A 13132-nucleotide genomic window follows, 5' to 3' on the forward strand; every position below is an offset into this window, starting at 1 on the left:
TGAATTCCTAGAATATATGAGAGTGGATAAGATGAAATTGACCCCCAACAACATATTCATACATATATTTCATTGAAAGTGTTTATCTTTTGTTTTCTTGCCATTGATCAAAAACTTCATGCATACATATTTAATTTTCGTCTTTTGCATATAAAACTCCAAATATTTCTTCTTTAAGTCTTAGCTAATCAAGAAACCACACAACTAAACTAGGCCGTGTGTCCTTTGGGAAGAACGATACTTGGTCTTACCAAGTTTTATTACTTGAACGATTCGGTCATACTTGCCGATTGAAAAACAAGTTTGTGACATCATAATTTGGTGTTCATAAATTTGTCCATCACCATACGAGGGCATTTACCGAAGGGCAAAAGCCTTCGGTAAAATGCAGGGCAGGTTTCAGCAAAATGGTATTTCTTGTGCAACCCAGACCTGTATAACAAATTTCAATTACAAACAGACCTGCATAACAGTTTTCAAACACATACAAACATGCATAATGTGCATCTCAAAGATCCAATCAATGATCAATATCCAATGCACATCAAATAATCCACAGAACATCCATTAATGTATAAATAATGTATTTATAGTTCAAACATAAAACAATGTAACACAAGGATGTTGTAACATCCAAAGTCTGTAAGTACATCTAACATTGAAATGATATCAACTGAAAATGTTCTAATATCCAAATGTTTGTCTAACAAGTAATAAGAAAATGAATCTAATAATGTACATAACTATCATCAGAATGATTTTCATCATCCTGCTCCTCTATTGATGGCTGGACTGGTGTGGGTTGGACTGATGAGGGTTGGACTGATGAGGGTTGGACTGAAGTGGGCTGCTGAGTGGCAGCAGGTGATGAGGAGGCTCGTGGTTGGGTCGGAGGGATATTTTGTACTTCCTGTGAGGTTTCAGGCAAGACTCTCATGACCAGGGCCTTGAAGTTCGTAAATTCTGTTCTGAGATCAGTGATCTCCTGGTCACGTTGATGGAGTTCCTGCCTGAGGCGAAGAACCTCGTCAGGAGTACTGGTGGAAGAAGAAGGCTGGTGCTTCAGAGTACCTCCTATAGATGCTGTATAGTTTGCAGCAAGCTGTCCTGCACCATACACTCGTCCCTTTTTCTTCCCACCAACGATGTCGATCCAGCACTGTGTCCTACGGATGTCATCATCTGCATTACTGGCATCATCCGGTGTAGGAGCTGACTCATGTTCAGATCTAACCTGTGAAAGTCTCGTAGAAAAGTCTTCCTGTTGAAACATTAAAAGCAATGTCAGGGAACGATAGTACAACAGAAATGAAAAATTAGTAATAGTAATAGTGTTATTTGCTTACATGAGTCTTCCGAGATCTTTCATCAACAAATTGATTAGTTCCCTTCCGAACATGAGTCTGTGCAAAGACCTCATCAACATGGACTGCCCGTCCTAGAGCCTGTTGATGGACAAATTTGTAAGCACCAAAATATGATGTCACAAACTTGTTTCACAATCGGCAAGTATGACCGAATCGTTCAAGTAATAAAACTTGGTAAGACCAAGTATCGTTCTTCCCAAAGGACTCACGGCCTAGTTTAGTTATGTGATTTCTTGATTAGCTAAGACTTAAGAAAACAATGATTGAAATTTTAATATGCAAGACGAAAATAAACATGTATGCATGAATTGATCAATGGCAAAGACATAAGATAAACACTTTCAATGGATTAAATGAATGAATATGTTGTTGGGGGTCAATTTCATCTCATCCACTCTCATATATTTTAGGAATTCCTCTTTCAAATCATCATTGTTAATGCCACTCTCTAATGTACCATTCTAGATGGCTTCTCCCTAATCAAATAGTTCATACAATTCCTAGCATTCCTAATGATTAGTTCATGAGTGCAGGAGCTTAAGGCAACCAATATAATGTTGTCAGTAAAATATTGGGAGAAATTCCCCGGATCTAGATTTCCCCGTACGTGTCCGTATCAACAAAACCAATAATCATGCATTAGAATGAGTTAAACAATGCAAGCATTGAGCAAAGAGGAAAAACCCTAACTAATGATGAAAAGAAAGCATATGTCTTAATTCAAAGATGTATTCAACAAATCCATATATGAGAGCTTCAAGAGATTACATTGATTCCCCAACAAACATACAAGGTTTAGTTCACCATATTCATGGTGAACCTAGATGAATAACAATGAAAGTATGAAAGAATAAACCCAATAAAGGTGAAGAGGTAGCCTGAGCATCCAAGATCCTCCTTCAAAGGGGTGAAAGAGAGAGTGTTTGCCTCGTTTCTGCCAAAGATCCCTAACTAAAGGACGTGCAAGCCCTTATATACTAATCTAGAGTTACAAAAGTTTACAAAAGCCCAAGCCCAAAAAGTGCCGCTCAGCGCCATTTACCGCTCAGCGGTGGTTACGCGTCTTCTTTCTTCCCCTCAGCGGCCATTTGCCCCTCAGCGGTTCCAACGCCACCTCTTGAGTGCCGCTCAGCGGTAGTTTGCCGCTGAGCGGTGCCTTCGACTTCTCTTTTTGCACTCTTTCTTGTCTTTTCTAATGTCCTCTCTCTCATTCTTCACTTCTTTCACCAAATTCACCTCAAAACCTGCACAAAAACACTCAAATCAAGCATAAACCTGTCCAGCTCTCTTATTTCTGAAAATATAAACAAAATGCATGATTTCAAGCTAGTTTCTAAGTCTAAAGGTTGCTTTTAGTATCACTTTTAAGCATGAAAATAACAGTTTTTCAACTGTTATCACAACCCCAAACTTAGAACTTTGCTTGTCCTCAAGCAAACAAAATGTAACTCCATCTCCAACCAATTCATATGATGGTTCACTCATTCAAAATCCTCTTTTCAAGATAAGTAATAACTTCACTCAAACTTATGACCAAGAGTTAATTCAAGATGTGCACATGCTTTAGTGTTCACAAAGTCATTTAAGTTCCAACAAATGCTATTTTTCATGAATGATCAATCAATTAAGCATGGATGTTCATGTGCTTATGGAATCTTTCCTCACTAAGTAATGTGTTTCACTCAACACACAAGTGTATAAGAGGTAAAGTGTTTCACTCATTCACTCCACTATCACAATGTCACATGAATCAACTTTGCCTTTCATTTTACCACAATCAAAAACATTCACAAGCATGCATCATCACAAGGACTTTTCAATGGCTTATAATGTGGCTGGGCTAACAAGAAAATTGGTTTTTCTGGATCACAAAATCCTTGAGTTAAGAGAATCATAACAACACAATCTTCTTATTCATTCCCAACTTTCTTTTGCCTTTGCTTTTGCATTTGCATTGAGCTTTGCTTCTTTTTCTTTTCTTTTCTTTACATATTCTTACTTTTTAGCTGTTAGCTCAATGCTTTTTTCCTTTTTCATGTTTCCCCAATAACCCCAAACTTGAACATTTAACAATACCACACAAGATCTTCTACTTAACTCAAGGTAAAGATTTTCAATCAAGGGTGTTCAGTGTATATTTAAGGCTAAGGGTTCAAAGGATAGAACACAACGTGTTCTCTTTTAGAAGGCTAACTTTATGAATTTGGCCAATAAAAAGGGTTTCAACAACACGGCCTTTGATCATATGATGCAAAACAAGCAATTGATTCAATCATAGAAAACCTGGGCAAAGTCATTCATGCTTTCAAAGTAATAGCATTCAACAATAACAACTCTGGAGCTCAAAACCTCACATATAAGCTCATTCACATTTGACATGCACATCCTGCTTAATTTCACAATCACAATCATGATATTATGCATTTGTTCACAAAGCTTGTGAATCACCTGTATAAGCATTTTAATGTGCACATCATCTCAACATCAATCAATCAATAAGCATCATCAAGCATTACTTATCACACAATCACAGTTAATAGCAAACCATCATAACAAACCAGGTGTTCAATAGAGTACATCAAACCCCTAATCTAAAAACAAAAACAAATAAGTTCAGAAAACTTAAACCATAAAAGCATAATCATATGATAGCATTCATCAGTAAATGCTATCTCAGCTCCTCATCAGTCCGAGCTCTCTGTATCTTCCTCTTCCTCTTCATCATCATCTTCATCAAATGCATCCTCCTCCTCTGCTTCATCTTCCTCCATATCTCTGGCTGAAGCTTCAGCTGCTCCAGCTCCTCCATATACTGGTTCTTCTGGCCAAGCTACCACATTATGGAATTCATCCATAGTCCACCTGTGTGCTAGAGGGGTATCATACATCCCCACTATCATCTCAGCCGTGGCCACCTGCCCTCTGTGGATGGACTGCAACTGAGCACCTATAAGAGACATATACATGTCCCTCATCTGGAATGGTTCTGCCTCATGAGTATCAGCAGAAGTCCTGCCCTGTGCTGGCCTTCTCTCTCTACGAGCCTGGCGTGGTGGCACTGGCTAGGCTGCCTCCTCACCTCCACAGTACTGTCTGTAATAGGCCTCATCTATAGCTTTTCTTGGCCTCTCAAATGGTGGAACAGAAGTGTCCACCCCAGCTAGCTTGCAAAGGTGAGTGATCAAAGAAGGATGTCCCAGTGGTGCTTTGTTGTTTGAGGTGTTAGCACACACACTAATCTCATCAGCTATCACCTGCCCAATATTAACATTCAAGTTTCTGATAACACAGTAGATGAATAGTGCCCTGCTGAGAGTAATATCTGACACATGTGAACATGGCTGAATGTTGGCATGAGAAAACGCCATCCAATACTTTGCAAGAGGAGTCAAATCTGTCCTCCTAATGTTAACCACTGAGCCAGATCTATTCCTTTGGAAGTGTCCTCCAGGTATACACAATACTCTCTCCACATCCTCATAATCAGCACCTTCCTCCATGCTAAGAGCAAACTGGCATTGCTCACCAGCCCACACAGTATCCAGAAAGTTATTTATGGAGTCAGGATCATACCTGATAGCATGGCCTCTAACATAGCCCAAATAATTCTCAGCTGGATAATCACCAATCTTCTTTGCATTGGTGTAAAATTCTTTCACCACAGCTATGTTGGCAGGTGATGGATAAGTGGCTAGCTTCCCCCAATCATTCCCTAACACTTGCTCTCCAAATTGAGGAGCAAAGTTAGGTATCATTCCAACCTTTCTCTCCATTAGAAGTCTCCTGTCCTGAACCACCCTAAAGTGCTTCTCATGTTTCCTAGAGAGGAACCTGCCATTATGGGGCTGCTCTGGTTCCTTTTCCTTCCTCTTGGTTGCCATGGTTTTCAATCTCTTTCCTGAAGAGGATGCCATTCCTGCATTCAAACATAAATCCAAAACCACAGAACATGATGTTCATCATTAGTAAACTCAGAACACAACTCCTTTCGAAGCTAAACCACCGCTGAGGGCCAGAATTTCCCCTCAGCGCCACCAGTGCCACATTCAAACACGCAATAAACCAGAAAAAACAAATCTGGCAGAGTGCCGCTCAGCGGTAAATGCCGCTCAGCGGTGATCTGCAGATTTTTGCAAATCTCGTTTTTAAACTGTCCTTACTCCACCCAAATGCAATTTTCAGTTTTCCAGTTCATAATCAAGCAGTTTAATCGGTTCAAACATCAAATATATCATCAAATCATGCATAGAAATCAAAACCCCTAAATATTCATGCTTTGACAATCACATTTAATTTCAAAAACCCTAGAATGAACAAAATGCATTTTACTTACTTGGGTGGAGATGCTAGATGATATGAGAATGCTTCCAAACTAGAATGCTCTCTTCCAACCCCAAACTTTGATAGCACACTAGTGTAAAAGTGAGTGGAAGAGAAATTTTCTAAAGAGGGAAGAGTAAAAAGATGTGGGAAACCTAAGAGGAGATATGTGGGAGTCTTAGTGCAGAGAAGAGCTTGAAAGAATGTAAAAACGCGCAGCTTAGGGTTTAAAAATACCCCAATGGGCTCGGGTTCCGCTAAGGGGAACTTAAGCCCATCTGCGATAGTACCGCTCAGCGGTAATTGCCGCTCAGCGGCACTTTCTTGATGTGCCCTTCTCCTTCTTTTCTTGACCTACGTGCCTTCCTAGCATACCCCTCATAGGTTCCCTGCAATTCAATGTTAAAAATGCTTATGCAAATCCTAAAAATAAACAAACAGAAAACAATCAATCAACTGGGTTGCCTCCCAGGTAGCGCTTGTTTAACGTCACGAGCCTGACCCAAATTCCACCAACACCCATCAGTAGGTGTTTCAAACTTACCAGCACCCATCAGTAGGTGCAAAATCTTCTCACCAACACCCATCAGTAGGTGTTACAAACTTAGTATCCTTCAGTAGATACTTAACCACCTAGCATCCTTCAGTAGATGCTAAATCCAACAAAATAATATCCAGAATAATATTCACAAATTATAAATTATAAAACCAAATCAAAAGTTTTTAAATTCACTGGGTTGCCTCCCAGCAAGCGCTCTTTTAATGTCATTAGCTTGACCCAGTAAAGCTCAAGTTCCTTCTTCTTTTTCTTCTTCTTCCTACTGAACTTCTTCAGAAATTTGATCAAACCAGGAACCTGTTGCAGTGTCTCAATCATAGGAACTTTAATCTCCAATTTCTTGAAGATTTCCATAAAGCACTTGAATTTCTTTTCCTTCCTATGATTCTTCTTTAGATGAGGATGTGATTTCTTCTTCTTTCCTCTCATCTTCTTTTTCTTCCTTTTTCTCTCCCTAAATTTTCTCTTTTTCTCTTCTTTTATTTTTTTCTTCCTTTCTCTTTTTCTCCTCAACTTCTTTATCTTCACACAAATTTTCTTTCTCTCTTTTCTCTCAACCAATTCTTTTTCTTTTTCTTCATCTTTATCTTTCTCACTCAACTCTTCTTTCTCTTTTCTCTCTACCCTTTCCTCATCTCCCTCTAATTTTTCCTCATCAAGAATCTTGTCACTTTCAGTGATAATGACTTGCCCTTCCTCCTTAAGGTTAACATCAGTATTAACATCATCATTTAATATCTGACTAATGTGACGAAGTTGCATCTCCATTCTTTTACATGATTCTTCAATGCTTTTCTGAGTAGAGTCGGAATTTTTCAAAAATCGTTGAAGGGTGTCCTCCAACCTATCCAAACTTCCTGATAGAAAGGGTTGTTGCTGCCATTGTTGTTGTGGTTGGTTCTCAAATTGTCCAGCAGCTTGCCAAAATTGGCTTTGATCCATGCTTGAGTGAGGTTCCCACCATTGGTTGAGATTACTTTGGTAGAATTGAGTGCCCCTATAATTAAACTCTTGACCAAATTGCATTCTGCAGACATTAGGCACAAAACCCTAAAAACAATTGTTAGCACAAAAAGATAGAGAAAAGAAAATAAAGATTGAAAAGATATAAGAAGATAAGAGATTTAGAAGATAGAATCAAATAAAATAAAATAAAATCTAATCTAAAAGATAAAATAAAATAAAATCTAACCTAACCTAAAAGATAGAATAAGAATAAAATAAAATCTAACCTAAAAAGATAAAAAGATAAAATCTAATAAAATAAAATAAAATCTAATCTAAAAAAAATAAAAATAAAATCTAACCTAAAAAAAAAATCTAATCTAATCTAACCTAAAATAAAATCAAATCAAATAAAAACCGAAAAATAAAAAAACAGAAAATAAAAATAGAAAACAGAAAAACAGAAAACAGAAAAATAAAATAAAATCAACTAAAATACAAACTGAAAAATATAAACAGAAAAATAAAATAAAATTAAAAAAATTCGAAATTTAAATTAAAAATAAAAAAAAATAAGTCAAAGATAATCAATAATCACACAAATTAACCAGTTAAACCACGAGTCCCCGGCAGCGGCGCCAAAAACTTGATGGACAAATTTGTAAGCACCAAAATATGATGTCACAAACTTGTTTCACAATCGGCAAGTATGACCGAATCGTTCAAGTAATAAAACTTGGTAAGACCAAGTATCGTTCTTCCCAAAGGACTCACGGCCTAGTTTAGTTATGTGATTTCTTGATTAGCTAAGACTTAAGAAAACAATGATTGAAATTTTAATATGCAAGACGAAAATAAACATGTATGCATGAATTGATCAATGGCAAAGACATAAGATAAACACTTTCAATGGATTAAATGAATGAATATGTTGTTGGGGGTCAATTTCATCTCATCCACTCTCATATATTTTAGGAATTCCTCTTTCAAATCATCATTGTTAATGCCACTCTCTAATGTACCATTCTAGATGGCTTCTCCCTAATCAAATAGTTCATACAATTCCTAGCATTCCTAATGATTAGTTCATGAGTGCAGGAGCTTAAGGCAACCAATATAATGTTGTCAGTAAAATATTGGGAGAAATTCCCCGGATCTAGATTTCCCCGTACGTGTCCGTATCAACAAAACCAATAATCATGCATTAGAATGAGTTAAACAATGCAAGCATTGAGCAAAGAGGAAAAACCCTAACTAATGATGAAAAGAAAGCATATGTCTTAATTCAAAGATGTATTCAACAAATCCATATATGAGAGCTTCAAGAGATTACATTGATTCCCCAACAAACATACAAGGTTTAGTTCACCATATTCATGGTGAACCTAGATGAATAACAATGAAAGTATGAAAGAATAAACCCAATAAAGGTGAAGAGGTAGCCTGAGCATCCAAGATCCTCCTTCAAAGGGGTGAAAGAGAGAGTGTTTGCCTCGTTTCTGCCAAAGATCCCTAACTAAAGGACGTGCAAGCCCTTATATACTAATCTAGAGTTACAAAAGTTTACAAAAGCCCAAGCCCAAAAAGTGCCGCTCAGCGCCATTTACCGCTCAGCGGTGGTTACGCGTCTCCTTTCTTCCCCTCAGCGGCCATTTGCCCCTCAGCGGTTCCAACGCCACCTCTTGAGTGCCGCTCAGCGGTAGTTTGCCGCTGAGCGGTGCCTTCGACTTCTCTTTTTGCACTCTTTCTTGTCTTTTCTAATGTCCTCTCTCTCATTCTTCACTTCTTTCACCAAATTCACCTCAAAACCTGCACAAAAACACTCAAATCAAGCATAAACCTGTCCAGCTCTCTTATTTCTGAAAATATAAACAAAATGCATGATTTCAAGCTAGTTTCTAAGTCTAAAGGTTGCTTTTAGTATCACTTTTAAGCATGAAAATAACAGTTTTTCAACTGTTATCACCTGTGCCTGTAACATAATTAAGAATTACAAGCGTACATATGAAATAGAATATACATAACTTATGTATGAAAGAAAAAGTTATGTAATGAGATTATACCATACGAATGGCATGCTCATGAATGGTGATCGACCCACCAGTATGCAGGGTGTAACACCCCGAAATTTGGTGTTACGCCGACTAATTTTTCCGTAAAACACGTAAGTAAAAATTCAAATTTTTAATATTCAACTTCAACGGAAAAATAGTACGTTATTTATTACAAACCGATTATTCCGAAAATAAAACGTTTAAATAGTCAGGATCGAATACAAACAAATACATTCCCAGTCATCTATCCCATCTCTCTTTCATCCTTTATGCATGTTCAGAAATATCAGCCATCACATCTGCAATAGCATCTGCTCCCGTATAACATCACACATTACACGATCATCGCATTCACATGCACAAACAAGCAAGGGTGAGCTAACAAAATACAATTCATATACATCATAAATATACTCATAATAACATACTATCATCCACACTTTAACCAGATCAAACCATATACTCAAGTACGAATTATGCTTCAACCATATGCATATAGCAATATGTATCAAAATATCAAATTAGAATGCATACACCAATATACATTACAAAATAAATCAGACTACATCCACCAATATTACAGATCATTCAAAATACATACACAAATATGTACTAGTGTCACTCCCATCACTCTTTTCAGAGCTTCCCCGGGCCGTTACACATTACCCTAATGTGTAGTGCTGCTTCCCATCACTCTATAGGGAGATTCCCCGAGCAAGTACACAAGTCACCCTCCATCACTCTAATCAAGAGCTTCCCCGGACAAGTGCAAGTATACCCCTCATCACTCGCCTAAAGAGATTCCCCGGGCCCGCAAGCACAACGCAAATTAAATTTGTAATGAGCTTCACCGGACTAGTACCCCACGTCACCCCCATCACTCTTACATAAATGTAAGAGATTCCCCGGGCGGTTACACACGTCACCCGTGTATAGGGTTACTTCCCATCACTCTATAGAGCTTCCCCGGGCCAGCAACCACAACGCTTACTATCCACCACTCATTTAATGACACCAAGCAGCCAAAAATACGCCTATCCGATAATCCTCACAATACCAATCCAACCATACCATAACGCACATATCATATCATCATCACATAATCATCAAATTTTAAACAATTCAAGTTCTTCATTTACAATGAAACTTATAATCAAATCATATACAACCATGATTCCAACAGTACTTAACCATCCAAACATCATTCTCATATCAATTTGCAATCTCAAACAGATCACCTAACATTCTCATATCAAATAGATATATCAAACAACTCAAAACAGTGTACACATAACACATTTTCTTTATATCCTTTTAATACTCATTTTTAGGTAATTCAAACAGCTTTGAAACCATCACCAACAGTTTTGGAAGGGTCAAGAACCTCCAAAACGACCTAGAGAACGTCCAAAACGGACATCCAGAACCCCAAAACTATCGAAAACCAATTCTGCAAAGTGCAGGTGCGAGTTAACTATTTGGACGAACGTCATAAACCATTGGACGGACACTGTTTGGACGAACGCTGTTACTCTTAGTCGAGCACTATTGGGACGAACGCTGTTAATGCTAGCTCTTCATGGACGAACACTGTGAGATCATAGACTCTGCCGAACGCTCAAAACCGAACACCATATTGAATTCAACCCTGTTTGAACGAGCGCTCAACAATCAAACCCTATGAAGACCGATCGCTTACTTAACCATCAACTGACCGAACACTACTAACCAGCGAATGAACGAACGCTACTAACCAACACCTGAGCGATCGTTACTAAACCATAACTTGAGCGATCGTTATTTAAACCAATGACCGAACGCTATTAATATCATCCCCTAAAACCGAACGCTCTCCAGACTAGGACGAATGCTAAATGCCTAAGCCAAAGCATGATTTATGACCGAACGCTACTAACAAGAACGAACGTTAACCAAACCAACATTTGACCGAACGCACTCAGCACATGGCATGACCGATCGTCCAAATCCGACGAGGACGAACGGTCAGTTTTCGCATTCTGCAGAATTCTGCAGAATTCTGCAGAATGGTAGCAGAACCTCCCTTGACCATTTCTAACCACTTTTCTCAACTTCTTAAACTCTTAATTCTCGTTTTAGACTTAATTAAACTTATCCAAATGATTCTACGCATCTCTACTACCATTCTTAAGTGATTAAAGTTCACTTTCAGCTCCAAAACACTAACTTCAACAACTTAGGGACCCAAATTTGATTCTACTACTTGGAGCATGTTTTAGACCACTTTTATGTTTCTAACAAGTCACAATGGACTTGTCTAGATTGCCCAAACAGTCCAGGAACACTGCAGCCCTCATTTACTCAAAATCCTTACCTCACTTCCTCTAAAATAGCCCAAATTGACCATAAAGACACTTGATTTCCTTTCTAACAGCACTACCACCGAATTTTCATGTCAACACAGATCCAACATACACAATTCCAATAATCATCTCATACTTCCATCAATTCATCCAACCAAAAATTCATTAACTAAGCAAAACACACAATTTTCGTATTCCATGAAAAGTGAGTTAAAACTTCCTTGTTTACCACCCTAATTCACACCCAAATCCATCAAAACTTCATTTACGCATATACCAACATGCTAGAACGAATTTCCATCATCCAATTCACATATATTCATCACCTTACACAATTATTTCATCATCCAACTTATGCAGAATTCATAGATTAAATCTAACTCCCTTTACAACTTTACCTTCAAGCTTCTTTCATATTCAGAATTCTCAATCCATCATTTAATTATCTCACCTTATCATATTGATAATAACAAGTCCATAGATTCAAACAGAAAACCAAAGATCAAGATCAATCTAACATCATCTCCATATGCTTAACCCATTTCATCTAATTCATACAAATTTCATATATCAAAGTTATAGCAAAAACCCATTTGATTCATCTTTTTACCATCAAAACATACCCAACAACCATCATCTAAGAATAGGACATTTCTAATCCAAGATCTCATAACAAACATTCACATCCATCCCATTCAAACTAATCATTTGTTCAAAAAGCATGATTTTCGGATTTGAAAAAAAACTAAGGGAAAACCACCATGTTCTTCATCCCATTTCAAGAACCAATTCATCCAAAACTTCATATCTATATATACAAACACATTAGAACAAATTCTCATCATAACTCCCATCATTCAATCCATTAAACTCATCACATTTCGCAGGACTTTCATCAAACAATACATGTGCATTTTTCCAAATTAAAGTTAGCTCCCCTTACCTCTTGAAGATCTTAACTTCTTCTTCCAAGAGAGTAACTCTTCCCTTCTGGTAGACCAAGCACGCTCCAACACCTCTGCACACTTAGGGTTTCGTTCTCCTCACACCAAAAAGCTCTCCACTCCCCCCTAAACTTCCAAGTCTGATTTGGATTTAAAGAAATGGCTCCAAGACAAGCAAGGACCCAAGATATTGTAATTTAGCAATAAAAGACCAACATCTGGCCATCCTAATCCATTTTCCAGCCCCAAAATCCGGAAAGAATGGTTTGTGGGAAGATTCCCCAACCTTGCACGCTCAAAAAACGTGTTCCAGGCTGTTATGTTTCCATAACTGACGTAGCTAATCGATTAACTCAAGTGTTAATCGATTAACACGAGTCCAGAGGTTAAAACACGAAATTTCTCTGTAATAATCGATTAACTACAGCTGTTAATCGATTAATCCAGCAAGCAAAAAGAAAAAAAAACTCAAACAGCACATCTGTCACAACTTTGCCAGTTCGGTTGAACCCCTTCCCGAAGTCGGAATTAGGCGTATGAGTACTCGAATCGAAGCTCTTTGAGTCTACTTTCCAATGGAAAAAGAATAAACCCAAAATAC

This window comes from Vigna umbellata, chromosome 2 (assembly GCF_029865625.1).
Source record: "Vigna umbellata cultivar VRB3 chromosome 2, Vumbellata_1.0, whole genome shotgun sequence".
In the NCBI taxonomy this organism is placed as follows: Eukaryota; Viridiplantae; Streptophyta; class Magnoliopsida; order Fabales; family Fabaceae; genus Vigna; species Vigna umbellata.